This window comes from Salarias fasciatus, assembly GCF_902148845.1.
Source record: "Salarias fasciatus chromosome 23 unlocalized genomic scaffold, fSalaFa1.1 super_scaffold_20, whole genome shotgun sequence".
NCBI lineage: Eukaryota > Metazoa > Chordata > Actinopteri > Blenniiformes > Blenniidae > Salarias > Salarias fasciatus.
Window position 1 is genome coordinate 18,411,513 of NW_021941230.1, and position 12,569 is coordinate 18,424,081.

Consider the following 12,569-nt stretch of genomic DNA (forward strand, 5'->3'; position numbering starts at 1 on the left):
GGCACTCCTCAGTGGGCGGGGCACCCATGACCATACCCAGGAGAAGCGCCCCCCCCCCACCCCCCCCCCCCCCCCACACACACACACACACACACACACACACACACACCCTGCTTCATGGTTTCACTGCGTTTTAAAGGGACTCTTTCAGTCAGTCGAATTGTTTCGTGACCCCCCCTCAGTTGAAGGAACATATTTATTATTTCATGCCCCCCCCCAGTTAAAGGAATATATTTATTGTTTCATGACCCCCCCCAGTTGAAGGATCATATTTATTGTTTCATGCCCCCCCCCAGTTAAAGGAATATATTTATTGTTTCATGACCCCCCCCAGTTAAAGGAATATATTTATTGTTTCATGCCCCCCCCCAGTTGAAGGATCATATTTATTGTTTCATGCCCCCCCCCCAGTTAAAGGAATATATTTATTGTTTCATGACCCCCCCCAGTTAAAGGAATATATTTATTGTTTCATGACCCCCCCCAGTTAAAGGAATATATTTATTGTTTCATGCCCCCCCCCCCAGTTAAAGGAATATATTTATTGTTTCATGACCCCCCCCAGTTGAAGGATCATATTTATTGTTTCATGCCCCCCCCCCCAGTTAAAGGAATATATTTATTGTTTCATGACCCCCCCCAGTTAAAGGAATATATTTATTGTTTCATGCCCCCCCCCCAGTTAAAGGAATATATTTATTGTTTCATGCCCCCCCCCAGTTAAAGGAATATATTTATTGTTTCATGCCCCCCCCCCCCAGTTAAAGGAATATATTTATTGTTTCATGCCCCCCCCCCCCAGTTAAAGGAATATATTTATTGTTTCATGACCCCCCCCAGTTGAAGGATCATATTTATTGTTTCATGCCCCCCCCCCCAGTTAAAGGAATATATTTATTGTTTCATGACCCCCCCCAGTTAAAGGAATATATTTATTGTTTCATGCCCCCCCCCCCAGTTAAAGGAATATATTTATTGTTTCATGCCCCCCCCCAGTTAAAGGAATATATTTATTGTTTCATGACCCCCCCCAGTTGAAGGATCATATTTATTGTGTCATGCCCCCCCCCCCCCCCCCCGCTGCTGCTCACCATGCATACATCTGAAAAAACAGCTGTTTGCTTTTCATGCCAGCAGCTGCTCCACCTGTAAAGATTAAAGGTGCATTACGGAGTTTGCACGCTTCATGCAAAACAGCGGCCCCTGCAGGTCTTGGGCAGAACTGCAGCTCAGTGAAACCCTTTCAAATTCTCCAGTAAAAAGTATTTTTAGAGTGGAAAAACTCCTTAATGCACCTTTAAATATTGTCTGTCCACAGTCACTTGGAGAAACGCTTCCCTCTGCGTCTCGCCGCCGTCTCGATGTCTGATTGGTTGATCAGAACGTGATGGACTGAAGGCAGAAGGTGAGAGAGCCTTGTGATTGGCTGATCAGCCTCAGCAGAGGTGAAGAGGAGGTTCTCTAAGATCCGCTGGAGAACCAGAGAGACGGTTCTCTGACGGTTTGGTTTGAAATGTTCTCTAAAAGGGTTAAATGTGAACGTTAAAGAACCAGAATCTAGAACTGAATCAAAGATGGGCAAAATAAAAACATGCCGTTATTTTCTGACAGGCCTAAGGCCGGGACTCTAGCGCCCCCCAGTGGAGAAACAGTATTTCAACGGTCCAGGGCCGGACATGTCCAGCATGCAGGACGGACTCTCCAGTCCACAGTCTGATGCTCCATGACAGCGGGGTTCAAAGTGTGGGGTGCAGCCCCTGTAGGGGACGCCAGGGAGCTTCAGGAAGAGATTCTCATCGTCAGAAATACAGTCTTTTAAAATGAAGCCGACAAATTAAAATGATGAAAGATCCACAAACAGCTCATCCTCACGCCTGACCCAGACATTCATGCATCCATTCACATTCATGCACAATTCATTTATTAGCAATGGATGGAACCAGGGCCAATAACCTCGCCTAACATCAAAAACAACGTTTGAAGCAATGCATGATGGGTATCATCTTCCTAGAGCCATTTTGAGAAGCTCTGCTGTTATACTAGACTGGCTTCTGTCGGGCTCTTCTACTTCCTGTCTCTTCCTGTCAGGCTCTTCTACTTCCTGTCTCTTCCTGTCAGGCTCTTCTACTTCCTGTCTGGTTCTTCTCCTCCACTTTCATTGTTACTTTTTTGTTTGTTTGTTTGTTTTCTTTCTTTTTCTTCATCTTGTGCCGTCTGCAAATCATAGAATCTTCTGTGAAAAATGTGTTTTATTTTGAACTAATGTTTTAATACATTTTATTTTTGTAAAAAAAATATTTCCCTCAATTTCCTGTCGGGTTATTTCTCTTCCTGTGAGGCTCTACTTCCTGTCAGGCTGCACTTCCTGTCACTTCTTGTCAGGCTCTACTTCCTGTCAGGCTGCACTTCCTGTCACTTCCTGTCAGGCTTTACTTCCTGTCAGGCTCTACTTCCTGTCAGGCTGCACTTCCTGTCACTTCCTGTCAGGCTTTACTTCCTGTCAGGCTCTACTTCCTGTCAGGCTGCACTTCCTGTCACTTCCTGTCAGGCTTTACTTCCTGTCAGGCTTTACTTCCTGTCAGGCTGCACTTCCTGTCACTTCTTGTCAGGCTCCACTTCCTGTCAGGCTCTACTTCCTGTCAGGCTGCACTTCCTGTCACTTCCTGTCAGGCTTTACTTCCTGTCAGGCTTTACTTCCTGTCAGGCTGCACTTCCTGTCACTTCTTGTCAGGCTCCACTTCCTGTCAGGCTGCACTTCCTGTCACTTCCTGTCAGGCTTTACTTCCTGTCAGGCTTTACTTCCTGTCAGGCTCTACTTCCTGTCACTTCCTGTCAGGCTCTACTTCCTGTCACTTCCTGTCAGGCTGCACTTCCTGTCACTTCCTGTCAGGCTCTACTTCCTGTCACTTCCTGTCAGGCTCTACTTCCTGTCAGGCTGCACTTCCTGTCACTTCCTGTCAGGCTTTACTTCCTGTCAGGCTTTACTTCCTGTCAGGCTGCACTTCCTGTCACTTCTTGTCAGGCTCTACTTCCTGTCAGGCTGCACTTCCTGTCACTTCCTGTCAGGCTTTACTTCCTGTCAGGCTCTACTTCCTGTCAGGCTGCACTTCCTGTCACTTCCTGTCAGGCTTTACTTCCTGTCAGGCTCTACTTCCTGTCAGGCTGCACTTCCTGTCACTTCCTGTCAGGCTTTACTTCCTGTCAGGCTTTACTTCCTGTCAGGCTGCACTTCCTGTCACTTCTTGTCAGGCTCCACTTCCTGTCAGGCTCTACTTCCTGTCAGGCTGCACTTCCTGTCACTTCCTGTCAGGCTTTACTTCCTGTCAGGCTTTACTTCCTGTCAGGCTGCACTTCCTGTCACTTCTTGTCAGGCTCCACTTCCTGTCAGGCTGCACTTCCTGTCACTTCCTGTCAGGCTTTACTTCCTGTCAGGCTTTACTTCCTGTCAGGCTCTACTTCCTGTCACTTCCTGTCAGGCTCTACTTCCTGTCACTTCCTGTCAGGCTCTACTTCCTGTCAGGCTGCACTTCCTGTCACTTCCTGTCAGGCTTTACTTCCTGTCAGGCTTTACTTCCTGTCAGGCTGCACTTCCTGTCACTTCTTGTCAGGCTCTACTTCCTGTCAGGCTGCACTTCCTGTCACTTCTTGTCAGGCTCTACTTCCTGTCAGGCTGCACTTCCTGTCACTTCCTGTCAGGCTTTACTTCCTGTCAGGCTTTACTTCCTGTCAGGCTGCACTTCCTGTCACTTCTTGTCAGGCTCTACTTCCTGTCAGGCTGCACTTCCTGTCACTTCTTGTCAGGCTCTACTTCCTGTCAGGCTGCACTTCCTGTCACTTCCTGTCAGGCTTTACTTCCTGTCAGGCTTTACTTCCTGTCACTTCCTGTCAGGCTCTACTTCCTGTCAGGCTTTACTTCCTGTCAGGCTCTACTTCCTGTCACTTCCTGTCAGGCTCTACTTCCTGTCAGGCTCTACTTCCTGTCACTTCCTGTCAGGCTCTACTTCCTGTCACTTCCTGCAGTGTGAGCAGTCTGGGGAGAGCCGCCGGCTGGTCCCTGGAGCAGCGGCTGGTCAAACACACCTGAACAGGTAACCTGATGTGTGCGGGAATCTTCCAGAACGCTCCACTCAGCCTCAGGGAGAACGGTTCCCTTGTATCTAGAACAGACATGGGCAAACTACGGCCCGCGGGCCACATGCGGCCCGTTAGGCTTTTCAACCCGGCCCGCCGAACTCGTACAAATTACAGTAAAACCTGGTTCACGTTCCCCTTTCCTGCAGTGCCCACGCTTCCCCACTAGATGGCTCCAAAAACAGTGACCGGTGCTGGAGCGGCGCCGCTCTGTCCCACCGTCTGTCTCCAGAGAAGGACAGCGGACAGCGGCTGCCGAGTGCTGAACAGCAGCACTGTTCACTCTGAAATCAGGAGTTTTTCTGCTGTTCTGGAAGAATCCACAGGGACAGTTTGGAGGAGCGTCTCACAGGGACAGTTTGGAGGAGCGTCTCACAGGGACAGTTTGGAGGAGCGTCTCACAGGGACAGTTTGGAGCAGCGTCTCACAGGGACAGTTTGGAGGAGCGTCTCACAGGGACAGTTTGGAGCAGCGTCTCACAGGGACAGTTTGGAGCAGCGTCTCACAGGGACAGTTTGGAGCAGCGTCTCACAGGGACAGTTTGGAGGAGCGTCTCACAGGGACAGTTTGGAGGAGCGTCTCACAGGGACCGTTTGGAGCAGCGTCTTTGAGCGTTTGGACAGCGGCGCTCAGCAGCTTCACCAACACGCCGCACATGGGGCTGAGTTTCACTCTCTGGCTCCTGCTCCAGGGGGACGTTGAATCCAGCCCGTCTGGCTGCTCCACGTCTTCAGTTTGCTCTTCTTCAGCTTGGAAATATGTCTTGAATGTTGAAAGTGATTCCATTTACTTTTTCCCTGTAAATGTTGATTTCTTTAACTTTGTGCTTTGAAACGTATTAAAACAGACAGAATCTCCAGGTTTTAGGAATCACAGAGCGAATTCTATTTCAGTCTTTTACATTTCTCCTCCCAGTATTGAGCATCACAGAGTAGAAACACCGTGTCGTTCACGTTCCTTGAGACAAAGTCCTGAACTGATCAGGGCTGCTCTGTATGTTTGAAAGTGTCTTCTGAAGAAGGACTGAAGCTTCAACCTGATAAACAGAAGAGCATCAGGGCTGGAAATGGAACTGATCGTCCTCACCAGCTGTTCTCACATCTCTCCAAAACGTAACGAACCACAGCTGTAGAAAAGACACATTTCTAATTCAAAGTTCTGTAGAAGACAGAAACGATTCTCATCAGTCGCTGTACTCAAACTGTTTTGATGCGGAGCTTCAGGACATCCGGCCCGAACGCTCCAACGCTCCTGGCCCCGCCCCCCTGGCAGAGGTCAGAACTCACTGAGGCCCGCGAGTCCAGAGGTCTGCCCCCCCCGGTCTGGACCGGGCTGCTGCTGGTTCAGCTCGTCTCCGGTTCTCACCCAGAGGCCCGGTGGAGGGACGGCGCTCCCGGGGCCTCCCGTTGGTCCACAGGCCGGGGCTTTGCTTGGAGAGAGGCTCTGGTTCTGGTCCTGGTTCTGGTCCTGGTCCAGCCCTGGACCTGGCTATGGTCATGGTGCTGGTCCTGTTTCTGGTCCTGGTCCTGGTTCTGGTTCTGGTCCTGTTTCTGGTCACGGTGCTGGTCTTGTTTCTGGTCCTGGTTCTGGTTCTGGTTCAGGTTCTGGTTCTGGTTCAGGCTCGTCCTGGTCTTGGTGAGGATCTTGTGCCCCCCCATCATGAAGTCAGTCCAGAGACCAGGTCCAGACTCGCTTCACAGACTTCATTGTTCACAGTAAAAGCCGCTGAGCTCATGTGGTCCCTGTGAGGGTTTCAGAGTCTTGGTCTTCATCTTCTGGACCCTGAAGACCTCTGAGACCAGAGTCTGAGTGGAGGACGTCCCTCGTCTTCTCCTGGGTCCCTCCTGTCTGGTCCCCAGCCTCCTGGTCCTCCCCCTGGTCCTCCTGGTCCTCCCCCTGGTCCTCCTGGTCCTCCTGGTCCTCCTCCTGGTCCTCCTGGTCCTCCTCCTGGTCCTCCTGGTCCTCCTGGTCCTCCTCCTGGTCCTCCTGGTCCTCCTGGTCCTCCTCCTGGACGACAGTCCAGGCTCTGGTCCTCCTGATGTGATCCTGGTCTACCAGGACCAGGAGCTGACTGGAGACCGCCGGACACCCTCAGGTCGGCTCCCATTCATGTTGAACTCCTAATCCAGACCCAGTCCCAGACCCAGTCCCGGACCCGGTCCCGGACCCGGTCCCGGACTCGGTCCCGGACTCGGTCCCGGACTCGGTCACGGACCCGGTCCCGGACCCGGTCCCGGACCCGGTCCCGGACTCAGTCACGGACTCGGTCCCGGAGGCTCCTGCCGGGGACCCGGCGAGGACCGCGTGGGACCCGACGGAGGCGTGGACCAGCCTCTCAGCGTCCGGGTGGAGGGGGAGGGGCGGAGTTTGGAGATGTTCTTCAGATGGAGGAAAGAGGCTTTGCAGAGATGAAGAATGTGGGTTTCAGAGGCGAGAGTCCAGCGTGACTCCCAGACGTTCACCTGAGGATGACAGGGTGATGTTATGTCCAGACACGGGGAAGCTGCTGAGGCGGGGGGCGGGGCTTGGCGGTGTACCTATCAGGACGGCTGCTGGTCGTCCGCGGCTTCATCTCCTCCAACCTGCGGCGCCGCGGCAGAGCGAGGAGGCTGAGGACTCCATGTTTTGTACAGCTGTGTGTCGTCGGCGTAGAGGGAGGAGATTTTGTGCTTGTGGATGATCATGTGACCAAGGGGGAGCATGTAGACGGAAAAAAGGGTTGGACCGAGGACCGAACCTTGTGGAACTCCACAGCTGACTGTGCGGGGGAGCGATTTGAAGTTACCAGAGAGACGTATTCTGTCTGCCTGGAAGGTCGGACTGGAACCAGTTGATGGTTCCTGTGGGCCCAGTACCAGTCTGGAGCCGATGGAGGAGGACGGCGTGGTCGATGGTATCAGCAGCAGCTGACAAGCAGGAGGAGGAGGGATGGCGAGCGCCGGTCTGCAGTCATAAGCAGGCCGTTCATGGGACCAGGGAGTCTCTGGACTATGTGCAGATCAGAAACCGGATTGGAATTTCTCATATCGGTCCTGGACGTGAAGATGATTGTGAAGTTTGGATGAGACAGCCTTTTCTAAAACCTTGCTGAGGAATGGTGAGTTTGAAATGGGCCTGGAATGTTCCAGAGTGTCAGGGTTGAGTGAGGGCTCCTCCAGGTGGGGGCCGATGGCTGCAGCTTCAAGTGCTGGAGGGACCGGACCGGATTGGAGGGACCGGTTTCTGATTGCTGTGATTGATGTTAGATTTCAGGAGTTGAGCAGGCAGAGGGTGGAGAGGGCATGTGGTGGTCTTCATGCTGTGTCGTCTTCTGTGAAACATCAGGAAAAGCAGTGAAAGAGTGTGGCGCTACTGGGAGAGTGATTTGAGACGGGGTGAAACCGGCAGTGAGGTTTGACCGAATGGAAGCAGCCTTGTTGGTGAAAAAGTCCATGAACATCCTGCAGTCATCTGTGCTGATGTCGGTGAGTGTGAGGAGCAGGTGTGAGCAGGGAGTGAGCTGTGGAGAGGAACTGGAGTTGTTGGCACTGTTGGAGGTGTTGTTGGAGACATATTGGGACCTGGCTGTGTTAAGAGCTCTGGAACAGGATTCCTGGGGGTCGCGGTGGGCTGGTTTGTGTGCATGCAGACCGCTGGAGGTGAATCCAGGACACGACCAGCAGTTTTCATTTTTCGGAGCTCTGTTGTGGACCAAGGCGCTGACCTGGAAAACGTGACGGTTCTCGTTTTAATTGGTGCGTGGGTCTGGAGGACTGGAGGGCTGAGTTGTAGTGGTCGACCGGTCCGTTCATCGATGAGAACTGTGCAGTTGGTATTTCCTGCGAGTCCTGGGGGAAGAGTGTCGTGTCTATTGCTTTGAGGTTTCTGAACTGGATTCGACGTTTGGTTTGGAGGTGGGAACTCGCTGACAGCAGTTCGGTAGATGTTGCCTGGCGGTCGGACATGCCGGCCAGAGACGATCACTAGATCCGGTGTCTGGCCTTGGGTGTGTGTGGGTGGCGGGACGTGTTGCGTTCAGCGTAGGCAGTCCAGGAGTTCCAGTAGGTCGGCAGCAGGACGACTCGTCGGGCAGGTTGAACTCACCCATAATGAGCATTATGGGAGATTCACAGAGGAGATCTTGATTCGGGTCGTGGTTTTGGAGGAAGATGGTGAGGACAGCTGTTGTTTGTGTTTGTGATCTGCACCTGAACGGAAGACTCTCACATGGAGTCCGATTTGGCAGTGGGGGAGGGGCCACGCGTAGGTCTTTGTGATAGAAGACGGCGAGCCCCCCACGACCAGCCGGCCTGGCCTTTCCCCGATAGGAGTATCGTGGGGGACAGCTTCCCTGAGGACAACAGATGAATCAGGTTTCAGTAAGACTCAGCTTTTGTATCGTCTGTCAAGAATGTGGTCCAGGATCAGTCCGGCTCTGTTTGTGGTGGGGGACTAATGAGCAGCTCTGTTTCATATCTGAGATGGGCTGATGGGAAAGTCCAGGGAGCCGGAAATCCACTCCGCGTTTTCCATATCGCCGGAGTTCTTCAGGGTCCACACTGGTCCACGTGAAGACCCAGCAGGGACCATCCAGGAGGACTGGTCCATACGGGTCCACATGAAGACCCAGCAGGGACCATCCAGGAGGACTGGTCCATACTGGTCCACATGAAGACCCAGCAGGGACCATCCAGGAGGACTGGTCCACACTGGTCCACATGAAGACCCAGCAGGGACCACCCAGGAGGACTGGTCCATACTGGTCCACATGAAGACCCAGCAGGGACCATCCAGGAGGACTGGTCCATACTGGTCCACGTGAAGACCCAGCAGGGACCATCCAGGAGGACTGGTCCACACTGGTCCACATGAAGACCCAGCAGGGACCATCCAGGAGGACTGGTCCATACTGGTCCACATGAAGACCCAGCAGGGACCATCCAGGAGGACTGGTCCACACTGGTCCACATGAAGACCCAGCAGGGACCACCCAGGAGGACTGGTCCATACTGGTCCACATGAAGACCCAGCAGGGACCATCCAGGAGGACTGGTCCATACTGGTCCACATGAAGACCCAGCAGGGACCGGGGACTGGGGTCAGTCCTCACCTTCTGCCGGATCCTGGACATGTTCTTGGACAGGATGTCGTCCATTTTCTTCACATCTGCATCCAGAAACGTCTTCTTCAGCCAGGAGGCGTCCTTCATGTCATCACTGATGAACGAGTGAGACAGAAGAGACGTGGCGTTCAGGGTTCACCGTCCAGAGATGAATGAGTGAGACAGAAGAGACGTGGCGTTCAGGGTTCACCGTCCAGAGATGAAGGAGTGAGATGAACAGCAGTGAATCATGTTTCTCGTCTTCCTCAGCTGATCGTTACTTTAACGCCACATTAAACCGAGCGTCCGTCCCTCTTGTGTGTGTCCCCCTCCGTCTCCCGTCCAGGTGTCGCTCACTGCAGAGACACGATGGACGGTGCTGGTCTGGTCTCCCAGCGGTGTGTCCTGCAGCTCCACGGCGTCCTGCAGCTCCACGGCGTCCTGCAGCTCCACGGCGTCCTGCAGCTCCAGGGACACCATGCTGGACTGGGCTCTGATGTCCCGCAGCAGGACGCGTCTCAGAATGCGTCATTAGACCTCAGGTTATCAAAACCCTGAAGCCTCAGTCCGGGACGGGGACGGACAGAAGCCTGACTCGTCTCTCAGTAGTGACTCCTCCGTCCACACACGTCCTCCAGTCCACTGACCACACACACACACACACACACACGTGTTGGGTTTCCCACTCTTGTGGGGACCTTCCATTGACTCCCATTCATGTTGAACTCCTAACCCAGACCCAGTCCCAGACCCGGTCCCGGACCCGGTCCCGGACTCGGTCCTGGACTCGGTCCCGGACTCGGTCCCGGACTCGGTCACGGACCCGGTCCCGGACCCGGTCCCAGACCCAGACCCGGAGTCGGTCCCGGACTCGGTCATGGACCCGGTCCCAGACCCAGACTCGGTCCCGGACTCGGTCCCGGACTGCGGTGCCGAGTCCCGCCGTGCCCCCGGTCCAGGCCTGCGCGCGGCGTGTCTGGGACGCCCCGCCCACCGCCAAGAGGACGGCGAGGGGCTAGCGTTAGCCCGGCTGCTAGCAGCTTCCCGTGCTTTACGAGGGGGGGCCAGAAGTCCCCGGTCTGTGGTTATTAAAACAAAGAAGAAAGGTTTGAGACTTGTGGCCGTTGTGTCGCTGCAGCGGAGCCTTCAGGATAACGGAGAAAGTTCCACCTCCCAGAGACGCAGGCGGCGCTCAGCCAGGGTTTACTACAGCCCCGCCCCTCCTTCCAAAAATCCCAAAATAGCAGAACCCCATTTTGTTTTCTGCTGGGAAAAACGACAGAAGCACTGACCGTGATCCACACCGCGTACCAAGACGAGGCTCTGGGCAGAACACAGGTCTCTGGGCGCTGTAAGATGGTCAGATGTCCGTCGAAGACCCGCCTCGCTCCGGCCGACGCTCCGCCCCCCGCACAGAGGACGATGTCCGCAGAATCGAAGCCGATCTGCTTTTTGGACGTCAGAGGGACGGTCCACAGCGAGTCTGTGCCGCCGGGGCAAACCGGCAACCAGGACTTTACCTGGAAGTGCTGCGGCGCTCCGGGAGGCGGGCCGGCTGCAGCGGCGGCGCTCCGGGAGGCGGTCCGGCTGCAGCGGCGGCGCTCCGGGAGGCGGGCCGGCTGCAGCGGCGGCGCCCCGGGAGGCGGGCCGGCTGCAGCGGCGGCGCTCCGGGAGGCGGTCCGGCTGCAGCGGCGGCGCTCCGGGAGGCGGGCCGGCTGCAGCGGCGGCGCTCCGGGAGGCGGGCCGGCTGCAGCGGCGGCGCTGTGGGGGAGGGGGGCTGGAGGCTCCATCACGACAAGGCGCCGGCGCACAGGGCTCTGCGGTAAAACAGCTCCTGGTGAGAAACGGCATGGCCCTGCTGTGTCCGAAGTATCCCCTCCATTCAGCCCCGTGACACTTCTGTCTCTTCCCAAGAACGAGAAAGGCACCGAAGGGGCGGAGCTTTGATGATGAGGAAGAGGTGCAGAAAAAATGGAAGAAGCTCTTAGAGCGATCGTTACGCAGGAGTTTACCGACTGCTTGGAGCGGTCACGTGACCAGACAGCCGCTCGCGCTGCGCTCGTAGCTAAGCTACTCGATTCAAACAGAACGTCAAACATGAAGCTCCAGGTCCGTGCTCCACCTCTAGCCTGTCAGCCTCCATCACACCGCTTGTCCTCCAGCGCCCCCTGCTGCTGAGGAGAAGCGGCGCAGCGGCACAAAAAAAAACAACTGTGCAAATCGTCACGCCGCATCGTGATTAAAAAAAGAGGCTTTTGGCCGAGTTGGTAAGCAGCTACAGTCAAGTCGGCACCGACCAACTCGGCCACTTGAGAGACCCCCCCCCCGCCGCCCCCCCCCCCCCCCCCCCCCGCCGCCCCCCCCCCCCCGACTGGACTGTATCCTGGAGGCGGTGCCGAGTTGGCCAGGGCCGACTTGGATTGGCGCCGACCGGACTGTAATCCATCGTCACCGAGGTCGGCGGCCCGAGAACTTCGGGATCACACCACCTCCACTGGGTTTGTCCCCAGCAAAGCGCTGGTTCGCGGCCCCGAAGCGACCGCCTGCGCTCTTTCATGGGACACAGCCCTTTTCGCCGTCTCCCGAGGCCGGGAGGACGCTGGGCCCCTCGGGCCGTGGTACAGCCGCTCACGCTCCGCTACGCTGGGACCGCTTCCTCCCCCCAGGACCAGGACCAGGGCCAGGACCAGGACCAGGACCAGGGCCAGGACCAGGACCAGTACCAGGACCAGGGCCAGGACCAGGACCAGGACCAGGGCCAGGACCAGTAGAGAGCTGCAGGACCAGGACCAGGACCAGTAGAGAGCTGCAGGACCAGGACCAGGACCAGTAGAGAGCTGCAGGACCAGGACCAGGACCAGTAGAGAGCTGCAGGACCAGGACCAGGACCAGAACCAGTACCAGTAGACAGCTGCAGTACCAGTACCAGGACCAGTACCAGGACCAGTAGAGAGCTGCAGTACCAGTACCAGGACCAGGACCAGGACCAGTAGAGAGCTGCAGTACCAGGACCAGGACCAGTACCAGGACCAGTAGACAGCTGCAGTACCAGTACCAGGACCAGGACCAGGACCAGTTGAAATCCTCTTCTCCACAGGAAGTGGATTCCAGTGTTTTGACCTTGTGTGTGTGTGTGTGTGTGTGTGTGTGTAGGATGGGGGGGTAGATACTCACTACTGTTACTATTGTCTGCATCAGATGTATTGTTATTACTTTGTAGGTCTCGTTTATTGATTGATTGATTGATTGATTGATTGGTTTCTTCAGAGCAGATCAGGGCCGTCAGTCTCTTCACTCGGTGCTGAGTTGCGTCCAGAGCAGATGCTGAGTCAGCAGACAGTCGTCCCGGCTCAGGTTC